The sequence below is a fragment of the Neopsephotus bourkii genome, unplaced genomic scaffold (assembly GCF_033783945.1).
Source record: "Neopsephotus bourkii isolate Nb327-2 ecotype Australia unplaced genomic scaffold, CSIRO-AGI_Nbou_v1 NB_357, whole genome shotgun sequence".
NCBI classification, from domain to species: Eukaryota; Metazoa; Chordata; class Aves; order Psittaciformes; family Psittacidae; genus Neopsephotus; species Neopsephotus bourkii.
Genome location: NW_026900863.1, coordinates 97972 through 125477, shown reverse-complemented (window position 1 = coordinate 125477; position 27506 = coordinate 97972). Strand labels below are relative to the sequence as shown.

General features: G+C 45.0%; 1 long non-coding RNA gene across 3 annotated transcripts; it reads right to left on the bottom strand.

The window, feature by feature from the left end:
- Positions 1-1245: 1245 nt before the first annotated feature.
- Positions 1246-26873, bottom strand: LOC133209665 (uncharacterized). Of its 3 annotated transcripts, XR_009724725.1 has the most exons (7): positions 26330-26873; positions 11564-11661; positions 11063-11253; positions 8239-8372; positions 3279-3427; positions 2607-2820; positions 1246-1538 (listed from the first exon to the last, which is right to left on the bottom strand). It is a non-coding gene; the product is annotated as an uncharacterized LOC133209665 (long non-coding RNA). The 3 variants fall into 3 exon arrangements; XR_009724723.1 differs by lacking the exon at positions 2607-2820; XR_009724724.1 differs by lacking the exon at positions 2607-2820 and having other exon boundaries at positions 11607-11661.
- Between the last annotated feature and the right edge of the window lie 633 nt (positions 26874-27506).

Here is a 27506-nt window from a genome sequence, read left to right as displayed (position 1 = left end):
ATGTGTCTGGCTCTTGCAGTGCTCTTGAGACAAGTGCTTGTGAGCCCCTTGGCGCTGCAGAACCTGTCAGGAACACCAGCCCACTCCTCAGCTGGGCCAGGGCCATGCACTGCTGACAGCCACAGGGTTGCATCAGATTTTGCCAGCTGTGGATACCGCCCACAGCTGTTGTATGTGACCTCTCCTCCCTACACCATCTGAATTTTCTGGGCTCTGAGAAAGCATGTACTCATATAACCAAAACCAGATACAGGAGGAGAGGAACCTGTTTAAGATTTGAGATGACAATCCTGCCCTCAGTTACACTTTCTTGAACACGAGCAGATTTGGTTAGTAACAAGATACAGACCTAATTCTGATTATTTTTACACCAGCAAAGCCAATGACTCTGGGAGAATGAGAAACGCTTTACACTGGCACTGGTGCAACACCAGCCACCATTGCTGTTTAGTGCCCTGGACATTTTCTCTACAATACAGTTTCAAATGCTTGTGAGAGCTGAAAACAAAGAAACAAAACACCAGCCTCGTGCAGACTTTAGAAATGAAAAATAAAATGTCCAGGAAATCCCTGCAAGGGCTTGGACTGAACAGGAAGATCCATTACAGAATATTTTCAACTTCTTTTGGTGGATTTTTTCAACTTGCAAGCAGCAGAATGCCAAAACGCTAACAGGCAGGGCAAATTGAGCACAAATCAAATATTCTGTGGCCTGGGTTAGAAATTAAGGCAGTGTTTATTTTTTTATGCTTTACACTTTGGCCAGCATTTATCCCGAATGAAGGCAGCAAATGTTATTAGATTTCATGGAATGTAAATAAACAGTTATTGGTAAATACATTTTGGTGGTCTGCTTGTTACACTGCATGTCAGGAAAACTATAGGGAACTGGCAGGAGTTCAGACGTCTTCAAGGAACACAGAAAACAGACATATTTTACTAATTATAGCTAACAAAAACACTCTGAGATTACAGTTAAATTACATTAAAACATAACTTGTTGGCAAGGGCTGTGAGCATAATGCTTTCCCTGTATCTTTCTGTATAATGTTTCATCAGAACAGAGCAGTAACATCGGGAAACCCTGGCACAGACCAAGCGTCGGGGCTGGTCCAGGGTGGTCACTTGGTTTCCTCACTAACTTCTGTAGGTCCAGTGTAGTTTCTAAGAGGTGGAAGACCTGGGTTTGCCCACAGAAGATACTGTGTCACATCTTCATCTGAGCCTGTGCAGAAGGGAAGGGAAGGAAAAAGAGGCACCTGCTACAGGGGCAGTGTGGTTCAGTGAGAGCTGGGAGGGCAGAAGCAGTGGCAGGTGGAAGGCTCTCATCAGGAGCTTCTTTATCCACAACATCTTACCTGGAGGGACTGAGCCACGGCTGGCTCTGCTGAACCTTCTGCTTCTGTCTTTGCAGATGCTTAGAATCACAGAAGGGTTTGAGTAGAGACCTGAAAGATCATGCAGTTCCACCCTTCTGCCATGGGCAGAGACACCTTCCACTAGACCATGTTGTCTTCTGGATCTTCTCTGCAATGTATCTATGAGACAATGAGAGCAATAAGTGATGGCTTTTTTCTGGAGTCTTCTGTGGGGCACAAAGATATGTTTTTTATACATTATACAGGGACCTCCAGCAGCCAATCATATAGCTAAAATCAGACACACGCCTTGACCCAACTCAGCAGCTCCCATATGAGTTTCAAATGACCAACTCACCTCCTTACAGAAGTGGATGTGGTCACACCAGCCCAGGCCATGTTTGTGGCACAGCTTCTAAGGTCTCTGGCTGTGCACCCCATTGTCACTCCCCAGCTACCCAACCTGGCCCATGGCACTACAGCCCCACCACCAATGCAAACCGCTTCTGCAAGAGCAGACCTTTCTTAGCCACAGGAGGAAAGCAAGGCCTTCCTGCAGAAATCCTTCTGTTTGACAATGTCCAGAGCTTCCATGACAAATGACCTGTAGCCAACGCTGTCCCTGTCATTACAGTGAGCAACCGCTGCATGAGGCATGCATGTGAACGTTACAAACTGTTAACATATTTTTTGTTGAAGTACAGTTCACATGAAAGTAACTCAATAAAGAAAGATGCTCAGAAGCATCGCATGTGAGCAGTATTAAGGTCACAGAATCACGAGGTGCAATGTGTTATTCTGCTCTCCCACGGCTGTACATCAGGAGGTGACAAGACTGGCACTCTACTGAAAGCCTCTGAACTAGATCAATTTCCTGCTTTCTGCTGGGGGTTGCTAACACTGAGCAGTCCCTGGCAGGGTGACACAGCGCTGGTAGCTCTGCTGTGCCACCCATGAATATCCCATCCCTGGCAGTGTTCAAGGCCAGGTTGGAGAGGGTTGGAGCAGCCTGCTCTAGTGGAAGGTGTCCCTGCCCGTGGCAGGGGATTGGAACTGGATGAGCTTTAAGGTCCCATTCTAGGATTCTATGATTCTGTGATTATCTATTTAAAACAAGGTAAATTAAGGTGGTCATTTAATCTGACCATTTAACCTGACCACAACTAGACTACAAGAAAAGCATGTATCATTTTGCCTGCAAAGTAAATGAAAGAGGAGTATCAAAGAATATCATATATACAGACTTACCTCTCCAGAATATTAATAAGTCTCCTGCCACTATGCCCTACTTCAGAAACACACGGTTCCCGTGGCTCGGGTTACTCTTATGTCCATGCCCATGTGTAAAGAAATCCTCTAATGAAATCATGCTTTGCGATTACCCATGGTAATCTCTTCACTTGGGTTGACTTTCTGACACATTTATGGCCCGTTCTTTGCTGGGAAGATTTTTACAGGGGATCTGAAGTTTAAAAGAAGACAGATGACAAGCTGTGATCGCGAGGAGGAGAGACTCACCATATGGAAATAGAAAGCCCTGGCTCTCTCCTCTATCCCTCCTCCCCCCTCCCCTGCCGAGTTTCTCTACTTCACATGATGCTATTGGGATTTGAAGATCAGAATACGAATTAAATTATTAAACAAGGAACACACAAAAAAAAAAAGAGCTTGGGCCTTTCCTCTCGATCCTCCCATGTGATCAGTAATTATAAATCAAAGTGGGGAAAACAGCCCCGCTGGAAGCTGGCATTTGGGACATAGCCCAGTTGCCTGCAGAAGGATATAATGCTCAGGCGACAGTATGTGCCTTTGCATGCTATGGGGGTTCACGCATGAATGGGTTCTATAGCTAAGAAATTACTGTAATGGCAGACACTGTTCCACAGAGCACGTTTATTGTATTTTTTATGGTTTACTTACTGGGAAAAGCAGAAGCACCACTCCTCAATCCAGTGTGTTTTCACCAACATCGGACTCTCAAAAGCCATGCAGTGTCCCCCAAAACAGGACAGCCAAGCCCGTAACTAATGCTTTGTAGCCACTGATGCATGGTAGCAACCATTTAAAGCCTAGACAGTCAAAGAGAAACAAATTAATCCACTTCAGCTGGACAGATCTTGAGATGTGGCAGGTTTTCGGCTTGTTTTGGTGTGGCACACTTAAACAAGTGGGTGATCTGGTCAGTCTATAGGTCAGGGGCAACATCTATAGTTCTGGGCTGGGACTCGCTGCCTGTGGTCCTCACCCTTGCACCCTGTGGGAGTTCAGGGGATTCTGCATTGTTGAAAAACTCACATGCTGCAGGCCCCAAGTTTTGAAAGATCTGGCTGTGTTTTCAACGCTGGCTTTGCAAGGCTTGGGCTCAGCTGCTGGCCTCAGTAGCCAGACTTACAAAACAAGCACTTAGTCCCCCCTTAAGTGCAGATTTGGGCTACATGGACATCCCATTTAGGCACCTGTGTTGGAACACCGGCTCCTTGTTTCCAAAATAAATAACCGAATCAATGCTACACAGAGTTTAACCTAAACACATAATGGAGCCTAACTCGGATATGCACTGTAATCCATCGACAGGTCCTGGAGATGGCAAACTGAAGCCTGCTTTTATAGTGTGCCAGCTCAGGGACCTGTTCCCAATTTCCAGATTTGGCCTGCTGCATTCTAGAAGATGCTTAATATACTCGATGCGTGTTTGTGTTAATGTTTACCATTGAAGTTTTTCATTATTGGATGTTATATTTGGCCATAGCATTAAAATTCCATTGAACCGACTAAAATCTAGTGTCAAAGCCAAAGAAGCGTCTTTGTGATAGACCTTCAGCTCCCATCCAACCATGTGATAAAAAACATCTATTGGAGGTGTTTTCTTTGTAGCTTTTCCTCTTTTTGCCAAAGAAATAGCAAACGCTTTATTTATTAGCTGTTGTTTTTATATGCATAGCTCTTAGCCCAAAGCCACGGACTAGCATGGAGGCAGTAGCTGCTCTGCCAGGTGGGCACAGGTCCATCCCATACCAGGGTCAAGTGCAAGTGAGGGCGGCTGACACCTCCGAGTCCTTCTCCAAGGCCTTGTCATTTGCAATAAATAGGATTACTACCTACAGCCCTCCGGATTCACAAACTAATGCACCTTGGGGACAGCTGAGGGACTGCACTGGTTTTTCTGCTGCTTGCAAGCTGCTTATTGTGACTTGGATCATGATCAACCTTGGACGCCTGGACAAAAACCGATTTCCCACTGTGCTAGTGCCCAGCACTGCTGGGAGAACAGCCCTGTCCTGCAAAGCCTCAAGCCTTGATTCACCGAAGTCCTTAAGCACATGCCTAAAATGAAATCTGCACCAGGACATGCTTAAAACAAAGCACTTGCATTAACTGCATCTAATGAGGGACCTGGCCTGACCTGGGGTCTGGTGCTGCTTGCCTGCTTCTGCCTGCAGGCTGAGGGCAAGATTTTTGTATGGAAACTCAGTGATACAGGATCAAGAGTCGATCCCCAAGTGCCATGGGGAGTCACAAGCCTTGGGGGGATGCTGAGGACGCTCGGCACTTGCAGACTTGGAGCTTGCAAATCACACACACGCTCACAAAAAACCCTGGCATCGCTCACCAAGTCCAGAGCGAAAATAAATGAAGGAGGTTTGCCTAAGTCCAGATGTGTCTGAATTCAAAGGGACCTGGAAAATATGATGGCCTGGACAAAAAAACTGGGAAACAGCATTTAAACATAAAGCCATGAGGGTAAGTTTGAAAAACAGTCAACAGATATTCTCTCAGCTAATTAGAAAGGGGAGGCCTGTGGATAACCCATTTTTCACTCTACCAAAGAACTGCCAGAGCAGAAAGAGATGTTTCAAACTGTGTCCCCTCCCCAGAACATTTTCTCCAAGTTTCTTATCACAATTCAGATCAGATACTTTGCATTTCAATGAATTTTGGTTTTCAGGATGGTGTTTTTTCATTGTCAAGATTATAAATTAAATTCTGTAAATGCCATCTCAGTACATAAGAGCATTTATTTTGCCCGTATTACAATGGCATGTTTTGATTAATGAAGAGTTCCCACTTTGCTCCAAACCGGATTTCTTTCTGAAATGGGAAACAAAACTCTCTGCCTGCAAAACTTTGCTTGGCTTTAGTTAAATGCTGAAACACTAAGAAAAAAGATCTGTGGCATTACACTGAAGTTAACGTTATATACTTGTAATATATAGCAGCAGTTCTAAACAGCATGCCCAGCCCTGGGATTACTCATATTGAAATATCCTCTTTAAGAGGCACACAAGAAGTCTGACATTTTGGGGAAAATGAAGCCACATTCCTATGAAGTCCCAGTGGTCACAGGCCACTAAGATGACCCTTGTTAGGGTCAGACTAAGATTTCAGCATTTAGCCCATTAGCACAGCTTATGGGACAGAACATATTTCTGTATATAGATCTGTTAAACCTGAATGTCCTTAATGTATCATTCTTGAAGGCACTGATTTACTAAAAGCCTGTGAGAGCCTGATGTTACTGGTTGAGATGTTACACATTACTGGTGCAAAAGTGAAGTAAACAAACTTTCTCCCAGCATCAGTATTGGTGGTAGTGATCGGGTTAGGATGGTTTACCAGATCCTCCCACATCAGCTCCCCATATGTTAATGTTCTGGTATACACTTTTCAAAGGGATGGACAGGTTAAGGTTTGCTTGAGACCTGTTGCTGCTGCTGGCTTCATGCTGCAAGAAGTATCTGTTAGAACTGGAAAGTTTGGTAAGTTGTTCCCTTTAGAAAAGAAGTCTTTGTCACTATTTAGTGAAGTGTGCAAAGCTGCTAATGCTGGTGCTGGTCCTCAGTGACAAGCTTCTCGTCTCACCATCACTGCTGTCTCCTCCTAGAGTCATAGGATCAGCCAGGGTGGGAAAGACCTTTAAGATCATCAAGTCCAACTCTCAGCAGGTATCTCATTTGCAGCACCTTGTGCCCGCAGCTTCTAGAGTTGCCCACTGGCTTTGAATGCCATCCCCTGATTGAGCTGGTGAGCACTTGCAGATGGGTCAGGTTCAAACCACAGAGGCTGAACACCATTTCCCTCTCATGCTTCTGTATTTACCTGGCACAACTTGCCTACTATGGGACAGCCTGAAACAACAAGGACTGTCCGCTTCCCATAAAACTTAGAACAAATGTAGTGATGGGAAGGCCCTTTGTAACAATGAGAGGTCTTTACACTCTGCTAAGGTAAATCCATTTTGTAAGCCACCAGCTACATGGACTGGGGGCAGCAGACCTCTTAATTTCAGCAAACAGCCTTGGCCACCAATGACATTTTTACCATCTGTAATCTTGAGTTGAAAGCCTACCTTTTATCATCCAGGTCCAACCCTAAGAAGCTGTTCCTTGCCTGATGCAGAGTAAAAGAAGGGTAAGTGCCTCTTTACAAGCAGCAGGCACTACCTTCCCCTTCTATTAAAAGAACTACTGTCCTCACAAGGAGCTTGTAGCAGCTTCTAGCTTAAGTCAATAGAAAGACTTAGGTTTTGGGATCTGGCCATTTACATCAACAGCACAAGAGCTACACCAGGCTCCTACCTGTAACTTGGATTGCTCTACTGGCTCCATTAAGCAAACCCATTTTTATTAGCTGAGGATCTAGTCCACATACTATCAGAGCTTGATGCAGCTATCCTGAGCCCTATCAGCTATGAATCGGGCCTCCAGAGTTGTTACATCTGCCACTTCCAAACAAAATGGGATTGTAGTATCAATGAAATGGCATCAGAGACAGCTTATAGCAAATGTACAAGCCACGATTAAACTTAATTATGGATTATTTTATATTACCTACCTCCAAGCACTGTGGAAAATTGTTTCCTTTTAACTGCCTTGGCTGGCTTGCTCTGACCACACACATACTGGGGGATATTTTCCCATGATTGATGTATTTGTTTACCAAGCTCCTTGCTCAGATACAGGCCGATTCTCCCTTTAATCAGAGGTGTGAATACCTTAACAGTTGTCAGAGCTCACATAAGGCTCCTGATTAAAAGATCCTCACATTTACCACTAAAGAAATACATGGAACAAAGCGAATTCATATACTCAGTATAAACCTCATGATGAGCAAATAGTTATCTTATGTCCCAGTTGTCCCATTTGTGCCTTACAATAGAAATGTTGCTTTGCTCTTTCTTTGTTGTTTCCTTTAACCAATGAGTAGATGGAAGAGTTTAGGTGGGTTGAGGTTTTTTGGTCTTGCCTAAGGGTGAAAAGCTTCATGAACATCAGTTTTCACTCGACTTCCTTTGAGTGCTTATCTACACTGGATAGTACTCTCTTGCTACAGCAATATTACCAATAAAATAAACATGTCAAAATTCAGAAGCACAAACAAGTTCATTTGTGACACTAATTTTGCCTGGCAAATAATTTTCCTTGTTTCTGCAAGGGCTTCAATTTCTTGTGGATTCAAAGCAAATTCATCTTTAATTTCATGTCTCTGTCTTATTTTTCTTTCCCAATCTCATTAGAGTAAAAATAGCAAGGATATCCATATGATTAAAGACTTCATATGCAAGAAAGCAATCTGGTCATAGTGCTCCTTAGCTTTATGTACTTCTTTCTATTTGACAACATTAATTTGCCATCTGTCAGCTCAGTTATGTAGTTTACTTGCTGCTTGCTTGGCGTTCACCTCCCCCTTTTTCGTTGTCAGCTGTTTTTAATAGTTTGGCCTCCTTGAGTGGGCCATTTATGCAGATTTGAAACAGGAGAAATCCTAAAAACTGACCATATGGGAACCCACTTTGTACTCCCCAGGCTGACATAGCCATGCACAGCCCTCCTTCCCCTCCCAGGCACCCCAGCACTTGAAAAGAAATCCAGTTTCTCCATACCTCCATAGCACCTCTCATCTGGGGGACTCCAAGAACATCACACAGCAGATGCAAACAGCCCAGTTCTGCTCTATTGGGCAGGTCTGCTGAGGTCAGCTCAATTGTACAAGATTTCCTGGGAGCTCCATTCAGCTCTAAACATGCAATGAAATAAACAGCAGAGATTGTTAAGTTCATATCAGGAAGGTGGCCAATACAAAATGAGCCTGGCAAAATGAGCCCTCTTCCACCACGGGTGTCCTGCAGGGCCATGTGCTTTACTGCCTTGTCCCATGTGCAACCCAGGTGCAACATACAGCGGATGTTTCACATCAACATCTGCAATAAGGGTTATGGATATAATACAATGTCTCAATCTTCTGAGGTAACTGAGTTCCTGAAACTGTTCCTTTTTAATCTAAGAGCCTCAATTCCAGGGGAAAAACACACAAACCCAAAACAAACAAACTGGGAGATGGGTGAAGAGAATTGGGAGATGAATGTAGTGCTTTGGAGAGGAACTGAAACAGGTTGACCCAAGAACTAGTGGCTGCTCCATCCCTGGAAGTGGCATCAAGGGAGTGCCATCAAGGCCAGGTTAGACAGGGCTTGGAACAAGCTGCTCTAGCAGAAGGTGTCCCTGCCCATGGCATGGGTTGGAACTGGATGAGCTTTAAGGTTCTTTCTAACACTCTGGGATTCTATGATTCTATAAATGGCACCATCTAGCTCCCAACTTCCAAGGCACCACTGGAGTGGCAGAACAAAAGCTTTCATCTGATTTGTCAAAAATTCTCCCAAAAACTCTGAAATTTTCAGTATCTTCTGGCAGTGCTGCCACTTCCTCATTATTGCTGTTCATTTACAATATATTGTCTCTGCAAACACTTAATTTGTATAGTATTTTTGAAGTGATCTCGCAAATATGTCTATAAAAGTTGTTATCACTAATATTCTCTTATCTTTAAAAATCAGTGACAGAGCGGAGCCTGGTGGGCAGCAACTCAGCCTTTATGTGAACAATCCTGTTTCCCACTTGATGAGGCTGAGAATGTAAAAACTGAACACTTCTCCTTTAATTGGAAATGCCTGGTTTAGGGACAGGAGGCTTTCACAGCAACATCTTTAGAGCACATCTGGAGCTGATGCTTGGCTGTCACATTGACAGCACTGCACCAGTAGGGGCATTTTTTTTTTTCCCAGATCCCAAATATTTAACCTCCAAAACTTATATCTGATGCTCAGAATTATGCTTACAAAAGGAAATACATTAGTTTATATATCTGAAATAATACCATTTGATCTGAATATACAGCAAACCTGATTCTGTCCACTTCTTCCATGTGATTTTCCTGCCAGTTGGAGAGTTTCAGAATACTCAGGAGCACTGAATTGGAAAGATGAACTTCTCTCCTGAGTAGAAAAACAACATCAAGACTGGCTATTGCTTAGTTCCCGGGGTAAACTGAGCTGTGCAAGCTAAGGGCTTCATGGCTCACTGGGACACTGAGCATATGGGCTGCCCTTTGCCAGTCAGACTGGCCCATGCTCTTCCTTCTCCATCCAAATAGTGTGACGGGAAGTATCCTTAGAAAGGTTTTCATCCTCAGGAGTGGCTAAGTTACCTGCAGATAAGTGAATTAAGTGGTTTGTATCCACACCAGAATTCATTCCATTCCAGAGCTGCCATGTGCTTTGTTCATGCCCTGTTTCAGGACGAAGTGACATTATCAGGGCTGTGACTGTTCGCACTGGTGGTGTGTTTGTTGTTTGTTTTCCCCTGGTTGCTTTCTCAAAAACTCATTTCCAAAATGTAAAAACCTTAAAACCTTTTAAACTGGAAAGCTAGTACAGATGCAGAACAGTACCTAGGGTCTAGATAGCTTAAACATAAAGGGTTTAAGATCCTTCCTCACAGCCCTGCAGGAAGGAAGCAAGGTTGTAAAGGGATCTTAGTTTGGGTGACCTCCATCAGAAATCCAGCAAAAAGGATGGACAACACCATGGACATCAGCAGAGGGTGGCTCAACTCAGGCTGCTCCTGGAGCTCAGCTGGATGTGATTTTGCTGGTTTTGATCCACACCCCAGGCAGAAAAATAGCCAGTGCTGGGGCAGGTCCTTTGGAAGGAATCCAAAAGAGAGCTGCTGGTGCTGGGGAGAGAAGGGTGATCCTACCTAAGGCATGTTGGTCAGAGGGCTGACTGCAGGCCTGGAGACTGACACCACTTTACATCAGGATTACTATTTCCAGAAAAGCAAAGATGGAAGTGACTTTTCAGCTCTGATAGCCCAATCCTGGTATCAGCAGCCATGAGAAGATCACCCCAGTAAAGGGAAGTCCAGCTGTGAGACAGAGCCAAAGTAATACCTCCAGCACTGCTCCCCCGATGTGAGCCTGACCAGATGTGTGCTGCCTCTGGGGCTACAGCTGTCTGGTAATTCAGAACAGTCTCCAGGCTGCTCTCATTTAGGTTGGGGGCCAATGTACAGCTCACTTCAGACAGAGTTCAAAGGCTGCCCTGAGCTGCTCTGCATGCAGGCTGGCCACCAGCTGGACCCAGGGCACTGCTGCCACCAGCCACTTGCCAGCTTCGGCTTCCAACCCTGCGCTGGGCTATGAGCTACAAATGGGACTGGTGAGTTGGTGGCTCTAATGGGCTACCCAAGGGTTCCTCACACCTCCTCCAGGAACCCTGGTAAGTCCTGCTGTGCATAACCTCTTTGTAATGTATAGATGCACCCATATTCATGTAGCTCATGCTAAAATGTAATCCTACAAAGATATCCAAAGGTGGTCTTAGGTTGAAAAAGCTCATCCCACACTTGTGTGGCAAAGATGCTTACCTTAAGCTTGGCACCAAAGCCAGCACTTCATAATTTCAAAATGTAACCTCTGCTCCAAACATTTCCTAGTATCAGCACATGCTGGCTGCAGATAACCAAATATTCAGGAGTGGCTTTTTGGGGCTGTAAGCTCAGCACCACTCGCCAAACACTGCCTCATGCAGACAATATGCTGGTATAGATAACAGAACCTATAATGGCAAAACAAATCCATAAACACCTTGATGAAAAACAGAAACAGCGGAAAAAAAAGGAACACTGACATGATACTGTTGGCAAAACTTGGCAGCAATGTTCAGTTTAAGAAAGATGAGCCATTTCCATTTACAGTAAGACCTAACAGCTTCTGGGACATTGTTATATAGATGCTGGGTTCATTTTAGAGGCATGGGAGTTTAGTAAACCAACCAGTCCTCTTCCTCTCAGGGAAGACTCATTAGCTACAGGGAAACTCAGTGTGAATGGGAGGTGTGTGTGGGGTATGGGTAATTACACAGGCACCTTAGAAATAAATCACCATCCTACTGTTGATATGACTGCAAACCTGGAACTGATCCTCATTTTAGCCTGGGAGAAGGTCTTCAGCAACACTCTATAAACTACAAAGAAAAGAAAAGGAAATTGACTTTAAAACCAACATTTTAATAATACTGAGGTGTTGACAAAACCTTTGGAGAGCAAAGGAGCTCCATCACACGGGAAGGACTCACTGCCCAGGGAAGTGGCTCCTGGGGCACTGTTGGGGCCAACATTTTGTTAGCACAGTGACTACTACTATCATTGTGTCTGAAGAGGATGCTGTGGTGGGAAACAGGCTGCAGGGATACAGATGCTGGTACTGGATATCACACTGAGTACCTTCAAACACTTCTCCCCAGCAGGAGCAACAACAGAGGCAGGACTCACCTCACCTGAACAGGAACCTGCACAGCCCTGGTGCTTGGCAGCATCACATGATGTGAAACATGTTAGAGCTGGTGTTATTTCTTAACAGGTAATCCCAGAGGGAATTGGGATGTATGCTCCCAAAGCATGTGTGCAGCTAGCCTGGGATGGAAGCGTGAGCACAAACTGCAAGTCTGCTGTCTAGCACATAGACCTGGGGGCTCTAATACCTGAGGTGCATATACTGTACTACTCAACGTGTGCATACACTGACAATTTACCCTGCAAAAATGTAAGCCAAGTCTCTTGGGCACACAACATACATAAATACACTCAAAGTCCCTTCTGGCTTTCAGCAGGCCACCTGACATCCAGCTGTTCAACAGATGCAATGCAATGTCAGTGCTAAGAGACATGGTGATGCTGGTGGAGAGGGTGGATCTGTGCAATTCTTTCAGGTTACACCAGAAAAATGCAAATCTGGGAGGTTCAGGATGCATTTCTGAAAACCTGGTTACATTAATTCAATGCCCAGCAACATATGACCTAGCCCCAGCTGTAGGAGCATTGCTTTCTTGAAAATGTAAAGCTCTGTTCTCTTCCTTATAATTGTGATGATAGCTCTGACTGCCTTTTCAGCAATGGCTGTCTCCTGCGCTGGGGACATGCAATGTCTTAAGCCAGCAGGTCTGTAGTCTTTACAGAAGCCAGGATGACAGCAATGTAACAAAAAACATACTGATGCTGTTTTAGACCATGATGCAGAGTGCTTGCGTTCGTACTCTGTTCTCTGCAGCAAAGCATGCTGTTAGATCCAAACCCATGAAGGACAGGCATGAGAGTCCCCAGATGACAACCGAAGTAATGCAATACAAAAAGCCATAGAAGAACTGCACAGAACACAGCGGCCCTGACTCACAGCTGATGCACTCTGCTACCTCCTGACTGGTTTTGATAAAATGATGTTGTTTCCAGCCAGCTGAGAGCCTCCCCCTGGTCCATGGCTGAGGCAGAGGTTTGAGAGCCACATAATAACCCTGGTCATTTCATAAAGCACTGCTGCTGAGCTGTCACACTGAGCAGAGAGGACAGGCTGTGGCAGCTCCAGGTAGCCACCTCACCATTAGTCATGCCAGTCATGCTCAGGTGGCTCGAAGGAATTAGTTTTCCATTTAATTTGGGAAATCTTCCCAGAGAGTCTCAACTCCTGAATAAAAATAAGAGTTGCTTAGAAAACACTTCACTGCACTTGGCTACCGTTCGGCATTACACCGGCTCAGACGAGGGGCTCCTGGGCACACGAGTGTGGCTCACTGTTAGTGCAGACACCTTTCCGAGTTTACCTGAGGCCAGCCAGGAGTACAGCCTGTGAGCAGCTGAACAAGCTCGGGGTCTTCTGCAGGTATCTTCTACTTATCATAGAATCCCAGACTGGTTTGTGTTGGAAGGGACCTTAAAGCTCATCCAGCTCCAACCCCTGCCACGGGCAGGGACCCCTTCCACTGGAGCAGCTTGCTCCAAGCCCCTGTGTCCAACCTGGCCTTGAACACTGCCAGGGATGGGGCAGCCACAGCTTCTCTGGGCACCCTGTGCCAGCGCCTCAGCACCCTCACAGGGAAGAGCTTCTGCCTAAGAGCTCAGCTCAGTCTCCCCTCGGGCAGGTTCAAGTCATTCCCCTTGGCCTGTCCCTACAGGCCCTTGTCCAAAGCCCCTGTCCAGGTTTCCTGTAGCCCCTTTAGGCACTGGAGCTGCTCTAAGGTCTCCTGCGAGCCTTTTCGTCTCCAGGCTGAACCAGCCCAGCTTTCATCCTGTCTTTGGTCATGCCCTGCTACTTCAACCTGCTAATAGGGACCTAAAACCCCTTAAATAACTTAATTTTACAGCTCTCCCCAACCTTAATGTGTGCTGCTTCCTGGGTCACCTGCAGAGGGAGGTCCTGGCTGGGACTGCAGGAGAGGGGAGTGTGAGGCAGGCAGCAAAGCCCGGCACTGCTGCCATTCCCTGCTCCTCACTGCCCAGCTTCCCTCTCCGTGTCTCCATCCCTGCTTTGGTTTCCGTATTCTTTTGCATTGTGGTTAGTTTTCAGATGCACCATAAAAATCTGTGTGCTGGGAATACTGTGGTTAAAACATGGGAATGTAAACATTGTGGGAATAACTTGGGTTTTGTTTTTCTTTTCCTTCCCCTTTTTTTTCCCTTCTATAAACTAACTTTTCCACTTCTTTAGCATGTTGGCACTTAGAACTTGTTTGGCCTGTTAACAGAAACAAGGACTGAAGGGGTCACATGAATGATCTGTTTAGAAAAACAAGCAAAAGCCTGTTGCAAGCTCTCAGCCACGGTTTGCACAGGTAATTCCTGGTGTAAGGACTTGCACATCTAAGCATTCAGCAGTTGGAAACTCAGGCGGCCATGACTCACAGACCCTCTACCCCCCAACCCAGTTGCCACTGTCTTCAACCCCCACTTGTCCCCATTCCTCTGGCCCAGAAGCCTGCTCTGACCCATCCCCAACCTCTCCTATGTTTTTCTGTCAGCTCCTGTCCAAGGGCCCTCTTCAGGCCATCCCATTCCTTCTCCCAGCTTTGAGAAGATGACCATTAGCTCTTATTACTGACCAGTCTTGCCCTCAGTGGTCCTTACTGCTATCTCCCTACACGGCTGACACCATGCATGCTTCTGCATCCTAACAGCTCATTTTAACAGACACTGGGAGGGTCACAGCTGGTGCAGATCTCTACACAGGTCAGGACACTGCATGGTCTCATCACAGTAAGCCACAACCCAACCCACTCAATACTGAAGACTTAAGAGTACAATGAGCAAGTTCATGGTGCTGGCTCCATGGCAGCTCCACAGTCACTGGCAGCATAGGCTGAAAAACAACTCAAACCAACAAATCTTTTAATGTCATTAGGGTTTGGATTTTTTTTCAGTGGTTCTTACAGATCTGTCCTAGATCATCTCACAGACCAATCTGGGTTTGAAAGACTCAATCATCTGCATAGAATAATAACAAAACAAAAAACATTTTCTTAGGGGTATGATTTGTTTTTCCATCAATGGCTCCTATTATCACATTAGCAACCACTACAAAACCTTCATCCCCACCACACCCTGCCTTCACACATGTTGAAGGAAGAAAAGGATGATGTTCATGTCCTATCACCTGGAGAGCTGAGATTGAGGGAGCCTACGCAGAGCCTAGGAGGGGACTTGCAGGAGAGCAAGCACTGGTAAGGGCTAAGACATGGCCACAGACACCTTCTCCCAAAGGCCAGGTTGGATAGAACTTGGAGCAAGCTGCTCTAGTGGATGGTGTCCCTGCCTGTGGTGGGGGCTTGGAACTGGATGAGCTTTAACGTCCCTTCCAACACAAACCAGTCGGGGATTCTATGGGTCTGTAAAGTCTCACTCTGCTTCCTAGGAAGCAGTGCTTTTCAGAAAACAGTACTTTGGTTTTTACCTTTTCAGTAGAGAAACATTCCCACAGTTTTTCCAAAAGGACTCAAGATGTGATGGCGCTGAAAAATGAAAAAATAATAAAAAAAGTTTTTTGTTTTATGATCTTTACTTGCTGAATCCGGTACAATGTTGGTCGTCGTTTTTTCACTCTTCATGAATGCCTTGGGGATGTCTGTGTTCAGTCCGTTTCTAACCGGCTTTGGATACTGATGTCTACTCCAAAACCAAGGGGGTTATTTAAGCTCTTAGTCCCTGTACTATCTTCAAAGCTCCTGGGGAAGTGCCGTTGTAGCAGGTCTTAAGTAATAATTAGCATTATTTACAGTTGGGGCTGCAGAAGAGAATTGAAAGTGTCATCAGATTTTACATCCAAAATATTGTCTAACTTAGTCCTTTCTAATTCCCAGGCATTGCTGTGGGAAGATACAATTGCACATGTAAATACTTTCCCATGCCTCCTCACCATGTGCATTATTTTGCATGTGTAAAGCATATGGGAATGTACATAGGGCCTCGTTGGAAATGCAGTGTGTGTGTAAATTGTTGCTTGTCTACATCTGTGTATCTAATTGCATGTGAAAATCACTACTTTAGTTGCATCAATGAAATACAACTTTTTGAAAATACAGCTTGCATGTGTTTCTCATTCATTTTAGTGAGGCACAAGATGATACAGTTGAAAAACAGTAGCTAAGACCAGATGTTCTTCTGCTCCTCCAGCGTGAGAGAAGCAGCTCAGCCTTAAGAAAGTCAAAGCTCTTAGTTTAGGATGCTTGCAGTATCATGGGAGAGAAAGATCATCTCCTTCAGCATCCTCCTTTTCCAAGAACTCAGACCTATCCCCAACAATGTTTATGGCAGAAGTTCACCTCTGCTTCCAGTAATTCATAATCAAGCACCAAGTTATTGTCGAGTGCTGATGAGCAACAGTAAAGATGGTCATTCAATGGCAACGAGGGGATGTTTCTGGGGACACTACTGGAAAGTTAAGACTGGACATATGGCAGAGGTTTAATGAAGTATATGATGAGAATGGCAACTCACCCAGCTGTGCCAATAGTCATTTTTGAGCTATGTGCTTAATTTCTAAACAATTGAGTTTTAAAGATCTTAATAACTCCTTGAATTTTTCCACAGTTCTGTTGCTGCTGTGGTCATACTTCCAAATTCAATGTACCTCTTACTCCTCCACTTAAAACATTCACTTTTCGTTAAACCTGCAGGAAAAACAAAACCTGGATTACTTTCAAATTATTGGCCAAGCTCAAAGGGACATCCCAGCCCTTTATGGGGTGCAGATAAAAGAGCTCACAGTCCCTGCTCTGCCAGGAAAAACGTTCACTTTCTGTGAAAAACATTAAGGAATCAGATGAAGAGCTTATTAAACTTCGAGATGCAAGAATTTACGAATTGGACAGTGGTATGTATATGTCAGACCCCTGAGATGAGATGGTGCCTGTCATAAACTGCTGCTGGATGCGTAAATAAGACTCACTGTGCTCTCCTCCAGCTGTGGAGTATTGAAGTAGGAGCTCTGGCTGAAAGCACTCTTTGTGAGAATCAGCTCCAAAGATTTATGTGCAAGAACCTTTTCTTTATTTACCAGCTTGCTGAGACTGACAAAGTGTTTGATAGTTTGGAGCCTCCAGCCTGAGAGCCTGGTTTGTAAGAGCATCTGTCAGTGATTGTACCTGCTATGCTATTTATTTTTCAGTGCCCCAATCTGCAAGTGCCCGCCTGTCCTGTTGGTGAAGGACCTGCTCCACACTCTCTTCCCTTCCACCTCCTTCAAAAGCCTTAGACAAAACTGATTTGGGTTCTTTATCTAGGACATATGAACCTAATCCTCCGCTTTTCAAAGACGCATTAGTTATTCTAATAGTTATTTTAAAGTATTAATTATTCTTCTGAAGAGAGGTGTTTTAGTTGGCAGAGGTGCTCACTGGCCATTGCAGGTGTTGGAAGTGTAGCTGTACCCACGGGAGTGATGACTATTAAAAAGCACTCCCTCTTAGCCATCAGCTCTATAAAGTTATTTTCACAAATAATTGTAGGCTATATAGGGAAGACAAGTCATCTCCATGCTTATCAACCCCATGGATATTTTTTTGCTAGTAAATAGTAATTGCTATTACTAATAAATGCATGAGAAGCTTTGACTTGCAAAGCCCATGCTGAGTTTGCAGAGTCTGCAGCTACAAAAAGCTTTTCGCTTCTTACCAGTAAACTTACTGCATCTGATCTGCAAATGGGGACAGAGCAATGTCTCGATTTATAAATGCAAGTATGTCAACAGGGCTGTGTGCATGTCCACCCAGAGATGCAGCAGACATCTGCCAAGTTATTCTGGGAGCTGGCTGACAAAAGCAGCTGGTATTTTCTCCTTGATCAGGTAAATACAATACATGAACAGCTTGAGCATATTAAAAATAAGTATCCATTTGTAAGTTTTCCTAAGTGGCCACATTACACAGAGCTCTTGGCTGGCAAGTTGCATGATAGTTCAGATTTTTGTCCTCCAGGTTAGGAGCATGGGTAAGAAGACTGGAAGACCACTTAGCTTGGAATATGCTGCTTGTGACACTGCATGCTTTCTTCTTCCTTTCTTTTAAAAAGATCATATCCAGCTTCTTGATGAATTCTGTTCCAAAACCAAGTTACACAGAGCAGTTGAAGTATTTGCAAACCTTATCTGCGTTTTTGTGCATATATTGTTACTCCTATATTGGATTTTCCTTAGTGTGCAGGCAGTGAGACCATGAACAAGATATTGCAACGTCTGAGTGAGACCACCAGCTCCCTGGAGCAAGCTGCTGTCCTCTCCACCTTGAGTATTCCACTGTTCCCATCCAACACACACCTGCTTTTTGAGATGACCAGGGGCAAGAGTCTCATCTTTGCCCAAGGACTTTCTCCCTGAGACAATACTCCAGGCAGTCCCAAGCCCTGAGCTCCACAGCCTGCACCTTCCATGCTGGGTTAGAGAGCAGGCTCCTGGCGAAGAGAGGGCTCGTGCCATGGATGTGGCCAAAGCAACAAGAGGTCTTCCTTGATATCACTGTGTGATCTATTTAGGTACCTCTAGGTATCCTCTGATAGCACAGAAAAGATCTCAAATCACCAAGCTTACAAACTGCAGGCAATGGGATAGTTTTTGTAGCAACAATATTTTAGGGTGACCCCTGGTTAATCTTCCTCATCTTTGCAAGAAGAGTGGCATCTGGATCCAACAGAGGCCTCCTGATGAAGTACAGTGTCCATATGAAGAACAGTGTCCATAAGAGTACTCCCTGTCAAGCTTCCATGTTTCTACATCTCATCCAAATGTTTTGCCATGTATTTCTTTTCCCAGTTTTACCTCGTAGTTCATGTGACCTAAAGCCATCTTCAAACATCCTGGGACATTTTCCACTTGCTGTACATGACTCAGCAAGCCCACAATGATGAGAAAAACACACCTTAAAAGTCAGCTTTCTCCAGATGCCCACCAGGCTGCCTCGATCCCTCTAGTGCTCCAAGTGCTGGAGTGCAAACCTGATGATGCCACGTACCTCCAAACAGAGCATTCATTTCTTTCAGAGTCATTTGCTAAGACTCGGCAGCCTTCAACCAAGAATCAAGCAGGCTCTGGCAGAATGGTGGTCGGAGTCTCCCTCCACTCATTCAGAACATGTTATTGCTGGGGTGAGAAACAAATACAGCCGACCAGTAACGCTTGCTTCCAAGGAAAACACTCCCTTTACTGTATCTGGTGTTTTGAAATGGACGAAAATAAATTATTTATTATCATGACTTTTGGGCTGAACCTGTTTATATGGGCTTGCATCTGTCTGATCTGAAGAGTGAGTCACTGACTGACAGACACCCTGTTGGCTGGTCCAGTTACTTACATTATGTCCATACTGTTCCAACAGCTTAAATAAAAATAGCAAGCTTGAAACTTCTCCTCTGTTGGCATTCCTTCATAGAGACGGGGTGTTGCTTAAAGAAACATCAAATCACTCTTAAAGAGGTCAGATCTGCAGGGTGAAATAGTAAAATTAATGGTGAGGCTCCCTGGCTGCTCATTTCCAGCGTGGCTTTAGACCCCTCAGCAGCAGAGCTGGATGCCAAGGGAATGGGCGAGGAGGTTTGGACGACATGTGAACCGCTTCAGAGCTGCTCACAAACTATCAGTCAATAGGAATTAAACATCAGCTCAAGTCCAAAAGTTGCAGCCCTCCGGCCACTGCCAGCCCCTTCCACATCTGGCAGCGGGGGCAAACTCCAGAGCAGGATTTCCACACATGCCAAATTAATTCTTTTTCCTCCTTTTTACTTTGTACCCTTTCAGACCCAGTGAAGACTGAAGTGAGAGCTGTGGATAAGTCTCTTGGAGAAGAGTGTGTGAGGGAGGAGTGGGGCAGCAGAAGAACTCTCCCATCCTTGTGTTAAGGGGCTTTTGTTAGATCATACAGAATTGCAGAAACGTGACTCAGAATAGAAACATCCTTTTCTTCACTATCCCATCCAGCCAAGTACAAATGTATCCTCATTTGCTTGATTAGGTAGGAACTGGAAGCGGCTGACAGCAAACACTGTGTCCCTTTAAACAACCAATTTGCACAACTGGCAGCCAGCATTCCCATGGGCCTGGGCCCTCAAATGGCTTTTCTGGGATATACTGTAGCCATAAATGCTGCAAAATCCTACTAGTGTGAAGCCAGGAGCAAGTAAGCAAGAAGAGTCTTGGACACTGCGAAGGTCAGAGGCCATACTGCCATTGCAGTGTGGAGGTATGGCATGAGAAGAGGCATTAGCCATCTCACAGCCTCCTGGAAGACTTTAGTACCATGGCAAGAAAGTGAAGGTCCTAGAGAGCCTTCTACCTCTCTCAACACTGTGGAGGCTGCAATTCCTTACCTGGCACGTCCTTTTGGTAACCATGTTGCAATATCTTATGACCACAAAGGATATTTATGCTGCAATACACACCTGCGTGTCTGTCTGCCAGGAAGGGAGCAAAACCCAAATCATAGTCAGGACTTACTGTTAGACATTTGAATTGTTCAGAATTTTCTTTTAATACAGCTGATCAGGATTAGGAGCCCAAACATATTGGATGGTCTAAAGCAAAGGCTGTCACTTACCTTTTGTCTCAGCAGAAGTCATAATTCAGTGAGGACAGCCATCTGTGGGCTAGACCTGTATGTGATCAGACAGATTCTTTCCTCCTGAAGGTGACACTCATTTTTATGTGACTGAAACAAGCGTCTAATCACAGTTTCTCCTTTGATTTCTTAGATTATTTTTGATGAGGAGGAAGCAATTCACTACAGTCTGGACTCCTCTGACTGAGAAGACATGCAGAGATAAAGAGGATCTCCTGCTTAACACACATACTTTGGAGCAACAGCCAATATCTAAGTGCAATATAATATTCTCCACTTGCTCTGCACTTGCAAGCATGGAAGACTATGAGTAGGATGTGTGTTTGTGGTTGAGGAGGTATGCAAGTTATGCTCTGTGTGGATGGAATATGCCTGGTGCTGAAAGCTGTGGGATGGAAGAATGAATGCAGTTGTATTGGGAGAAGGAGGAATGCTTACAGTATTTTGTGTCCTCAAATGTGGATTAGCTTGGACAGAGATGTAAGGTGGGAAAGACATATCCTGAACACCTGTTGCTACATCTGTATTTTTTTTACTCCTTTTGGAGGCAGCATGCCTTGCTTCACACTCTCTGTCCTTACTCTGCACTCAGGTCCTTTCCATTTCATGTGAAAGTTTCTCCTCTCCTGAAAGTCAGATATATTTCTAAGTAGGGGAGAGGCTGAGCAGGGAGTGAAGCCCATGGGTTAGGGCTGAAGGGAACTAGGCACACATTTGCCTCTGGAAGTACTGAGGAACTGGCCTATCTCAGGACTCAATTCTCCTGCTGCAGAGTGCACTTCATGTCTGCTACCTTCCTTCATGCTGGTGTTTGCTGTTGCTCACCTTTCACAGCTCAAGCTGCCACTGAAGTCAGTGGGAATGTGGGCAAGTCAAGGTGTGCAGGATGGACTCCCTAAGGAATGCAATTAAAGCAGCCACATTCCCAGTGTCCCATACAAAATGTGCATTCAATGAGTTGGCAAACAGTCAGCAAAAGGAAATGTAATTGATTTGTCAAGAAGCTAAGGCTAAAAATCTCTCCAGAGGCAATGGAAACATACGGCCTTCCACTGACCTCTGAAGATACATGATTTATGGGAATACCCACTTATTTACCTTAATTCCCACAAACAGACCTGAAAAAAATTAGCCCTTGATCTGCGATGGCAAAGGGCTCCACAGAGGTAAAGTCACTGAGGAAGAAAGAAGCAAAAAACAGGTTCAAAAGGAACATATAAAACTAGAAATACATTGAAGGGATAGAAAATAGTTTGCCCTGAGTAGTGTAACGGAATACCGCTTGGCAGTGCTGCTAGGCTGTGGACGGACAGAGACACTCAGGGCTTCCTAGCAGTTTGGTTTGGCTGTTAGTAATTAGGAACTTGAAAGGAAATGTGAAAACACAGCAATAATAATTTCATAGTAAAAATAGTTTCAACTCGGAAGTGCTACAGTGCCACAGACCTAGAGCCACACGCCTGAGCTCCCTTCCCAGGGAAACTCCATGTGCATCCTTCCACTTGGTGAAGTCACATTTCACTTTGGAAATTCATTTTTCACGGGATGGTTACCACCTCTCAGTGCTGCGCTGGGTGTCAGCCTGCCACCAATTGCTGATGGATCACAGAATGTTTAGACTGCAGGCCTGGAACAGGGTGCCCAGAGAAGCTGCCACTGCTCCATTCCTAGCCGTGTTCAAGGTCAGGTTGGATGGGGCTTGGAGCAAGCTGCTCTAGTGGAAGGTGTCCCTGCCCGTGGCAGGGGGTTGGAACTGGATGAGCTTTAAGGTCCCTTCCAACCTGAACCATTCTATGATTACGTGACTTTAAGACAATCCCCCTTGTGAAAAGCTCTGTGTTCTCTTATGGTGTTTCTAGAAAAGTGACCCGATCCTCAAAATGTCCTGTGAAATGATTTAATGCACTAGACTGGACAGTATGTAGTGCCTCTGTCTTGGAAAGAAGAAGTTTTGTTCATTCTTAGATCTGAACCTGAGATGTAGAGGGTGTAAGTGACATGCACAGGTCTGTTTACCCGTGCCCTATGGTAAATGTTAGTTCTTAAATTCTCTTTAAAAAAAGGCTTGACGAAATTTAACCTTCCTCCTTGCAGTCCCAGCACCGCCAGATCCCCTGGACTCAGGCAGGAAACATGAAGAGAAGGAGCCATTTCAGATATCAGATTCAAAATGCACGCTGTTCTGCATGTAGAGAAAGAGGTGTGAAAACAAGATGGAAAACCACCAGTTTTGATGTGCGGTGTCTGAACTGATCTAGGATGGATCTGGGAACTGAGGAAATGGAAAGTAAAAGCCCTGAAGCCATCAGAAGTAGATCATAAGAAAATCTGTAAATGAGTTTGCCTAGAGAGTGAGAAGTCTGATAGGCTGTGCTCTGTGGTGGCTCCGAACCACCAAGTGGGTGTTCTGTCGTGCCTCAGAGGTCTAATCTCAAGTTACTCTTTGATCTCCTCACAGTTCTATGGCTCTAAGTAAAGAAGCCATAGAGTACATCAGAATTAGATTATGACAGCCAGATCTGGACTCTGGGTTTGGTTCATTTCTAGATATAAGTGAAAATGTATTTGGTGGCTTGATTCAAGTCTCCAGCAAACAGGTGAATTGGCTTTCTTCAAAACTGCTGTATAACCCTGCATGATTGGCACCTTTCACTTAAAAGAAGCCTGAGCTCCATTGGCCAGCAATGAATTAAATTGGCAATGACTTAGGGAGGTTTGTAAAGCAGTTGGCTGTGTTCAAGGCTTAGATTCTCTCATTTTCATGAACCCAAACCCACACTGGAATAGAAAGCAAAAGAATAAACCACCCACCCAGCATCTGATAGCAAGAAAAATGCCATTCTTCTCAAAACAAGCAAACAAAATCCCTGTTAATGTGATAATCTTACAATAACTACTTATTTCAATGAACAAATGACACCAAGACAAGAAGTATCCTGGAGTCAGAGGCATGAACTTTTAGCTGGTAGGTCAATGGTAACGTATCTTGTTTGTACAAGCCCGACAAAGATCTGCTGAGCAATATCCACTGGGGCCAACAGTGCTTGGCTGTCTGCACTGTGGTGGAGAGACAGACTTGGATAACGGTGTCACTCACTCCTTCGGCGACACCAGCCAAGCATAATGAAGCATGGCCAAAGCCTTCTTCAGCATGATGGCAAGAGTGAAATGCTGAAAAGTCCTAAAACGGGTTGACATGCATGAATTAGAATGAAATGGTTGCAGTAACAATGATCTGAGACGGCATGTCCGGCGCTGAAGCCAAAACAACCCTGTTCCAACCCCCTCTTTCCTCTCTAATGGCCTTCTTGCTGCATTTTCATGTATGCTGCAAAAAGTTACGCAAGTTCGTCCAGCCCACAGGGGTGTCAAGGGATGTCTACACCGCAGACTGCAGCATAACACTGAGGTATCTGGAGCAGTTCTAAGTGAGCTAATCTGAGTACCTCTGGCCTTATAACTGCAGCTTCAGAGTTTGCTTTGTAGAATGAGTTTCTAGTGTTAGTTTTAATGCTGATAATAGCATAGTTTTGAAGGACAGCTTTGCCTGGCTTTCATCCTATTACAGAGAATCAAAGTTTCACTGGGTAAATTCTAATCTTTATAGAAAGTAAGCTACGGTATCACTCCAGAACACCTTAATCCATTTTCAGAGCAAGGCTGGACCATCAGGTCAGCACCAAATTTCTGGGACTAGAGTCTCTTCTAGACTGTGTTCTTCCTGCAAACCCACTGGTGATGAAGTTGTGTGAGGCGGCAGATCACACTGGCTTTGCCTAAGGTTGGTGAACAAGGTCAGTTCAATGGAAGGGCAGCTCAGCCCCTGGAAGCTGCATGTGAAAACTGGAACCATAGATTCAACCTAAGGAACCTGGTTCACCCACAGGCAGATTATCTTTGAAACCAACTAACAACATCACTTCTTCAGCCATAAGGAAGAACTCAAAAAGGGCAACATGGATTACTTATTTTCTTGTGAGCAAATGGAATGAATATAAGGCCATAATCATCATGGTCAAGGACAAGGAGGATGCAATGGCTGAGGAGGACTTCCAAGAGTAACTGAAGAAGAGAAGTAAAGGTATACACTGTGAAGCACAGTTCAGTGATGATAACAAATTAGAGCACTTCTCAGTTCCTAGGTGTTGGTTTGGCACTACGAATGACCCGAGCAAGAAATCTTAACATGTTATTTGTGTGGAATGCACTCAGAAGCTGCAGGAAGCCACAAAAATTAAACTGATACTTCTTTATTTGTAACACTAGCTGACGGCTCTTTCCAGTCCTTCTCCTTCTCCAATGCATCTTAGAAAATAGCTTTGAAATTCATCAGACCTTGGACATACAGCCCGGGTAACGTTCCAGCAAGTAGCCGTTTATTTTATAAGGGGATTTAAATATTGTAAAAGTGAATAAAACGCAGGTGCTTGCATTACAAACTAGTGAACCTTGTGTAAGCTCTACAAAGACGTGGCTTCCAGATTAAAAGGGCTTTGCACAGCTCCTGCTGCCTCTGTGGAGGAGGTGGATTTTTGGCTCGGCAAGTGAAGCATCTTCCTTTGCATCACGAGGCCCCGGATTCAAACCTCTGCTCTGTTCGCACACCAGAGAAAGGCAGGCAGTAAGGCACATGGTGACCATATTTGCACCTGCACAAGGTTCTTAACTTTGAAATTTGTCTGAGTAAGTTCAGCCACCAGATTGCCCAAACACAAAACAACTGCTGCCATGCTTTATGAAAGGGTGAACACTAACCCCATATTGTGCTACTATTCAGATGGTCCAGCCCAGGCTGCTACCAAGAGATGCTGGGATTAACCAAAGCAGGAACATAAATAAATGGGAAAAACTGATCCCCTGATTTTCACACTGGATTCCAGTACAAAGGAAAGAGGTAACAGCGACCTCTTGGAAAGCTTCCCCAAAGAGCAAAACCAAACCTTCTGGCCCATACTGTACCAGCTTCCTCAAGAAGAGAGTTTATGTGGAAAACCTTAAAACAAGGCTTAAAGACATAGCAACTCCACCTGTGTTAGTTCATTGACTCCTGATTTACACCAGTGAAAGCGAACACATAGCCAAGGTAATACTAGTTAATTATTAAATATATAATCAGTGTAACCATGCCCTCTAGAGGACTAAGCTTACCTTCATAGAGTCAAAACCAGTCTTTGGGTCTGAACACTCTTACAGTTTGGGGGAAAGGCATTTTGGATGTTTGTAGTTTCCTTCCTCATCTGAACCTATCCATGAATTTCCATTTCCTCGTTGGCACCATACCCTAGAACAGGTTGAACCAACCCCTCAGAACGGCACTGGCAGGTGAGTTTAACTTTAGCACCCACCTGGTGTCTCTGCCAAACAATTACTTCAGCTAATCCCCACCCAGAGACTGAAGGACTGATCTGAGGTCTTCCTCTCTGCTACTTCCACAAGACATTTAACTGCTTTGCAAGGCCTGACCCAAATCAATATGCTGAGTATCAAATGGCTTTAAAGTGATGGTGGGGAGACTGAGATGAGCTCTTAGCCAGAAGTTCTTCCCTGTGAGGGCGCTGAGGCGCTGGCACAGGGTGCCCAGAGAAGCTGTGGCTGCCCCATCCCTGGCAGTGCTCAAGGCCAGGTTGGACACAGGAGCTTGGAGCAAGCTGCTCTAGTGGAAGGTGTCCCTGCCTGCGGCACGGGATGGAATTGGATGAGCTTTAAGGTCCCTCCCAACCCAAACCGTTTTATGATTTTATGAAATAAACAATATTCATTTTCTTACCGCCTGCTTTCCACATTTTCCTTCCTTTTCTTCTTTCTGCATTCACTGGCAATTTCCCTGCCCTCCCTTGGTCAGTGTGGTTTTACATTCCCAGTTGGCTTGAGCTGCAAAAATGAGAGTGAAATGAATCTGCGTGCAGTTTGTTTGCCGTGGCTGCGATCACCCCAGCTGGACAGGATGCTGGTGGCAGGATCAGCTAGCTGTGCTCATGGGTACTCGCTGCAGGCTGTAGCACAGTCCTAAAGGAGCCAATAAACGCTTGTGCAGTTCAGTCTGAAACTCTTTTGGCTTCAATGTCCACATTTTTTGATCAGGAACCACTGTGAGCCACACATCACCAACCCTGTGGGCAGCTACCCTGAAAACAAAATCTGGAAAGGAACAGAGGAAGGGTCAAAGCTCTGAGCTAACACGATGCAACAGAAAGGAAACTCTCATCAGTTCAAGAGGTTTCTGCTGGTCAGGTTGGTCTATGCAGACCTCCAGATACTCCCCAGAGAGTGCTGCAGACCAGCTTAGGGATGCAGGGCTGGAATGACAGCCTCCATTCAGGCTGGTGGGGGAGGCCACAGCCTTGCTTTCTACTAGAGAATATTTGGACATTTCTTCCATGACACCTTAGCTTCTGTCTCAACGGACACTGCTCCCACGTAGCTCAATGGACAGATGGATTTAGAGCACAGCTGTATTTTAGCAGCTCTTTGAGTAAACCCAGAATAGCTCAGAAGTGGGATTTTCAGAGCCTGTACCACTAGCGTTTCTTTTGTCATCGAGCCGTTGGGATGTCAGGCACCGACCACCCTGCAGCTCTCATATGGAGGTTTTCAAATCCACTCCGTGGATGTTTTCTTTTTTAATTCATTTTTTTCTGACTTTTCTCCCAATACAAGAATATGTGTTTTTTCCCTTGGTTACTTTCACTCTGCTGACCTGGTTTCTTGCCTTCCTTTGGAAACGTTTAGGTGGCTCAGCAATGGAGAGGATGAATCAGTTCACCCACAGTTAACATACAGTGGGTCTGGGAAAACCCTGGCAGAGTGAAGTGTGTGGGGAGCAGAGAGGACTGCAGAGCCTTTGGAAATGGCTTGGCAATGAAGGGGGCTATCACTTTCCTTTTCTCTCTGAAGTTTCATTAGCAGCCAGTATTGCTGCTCCGAGCAGACGCTTCCCTTGCTCT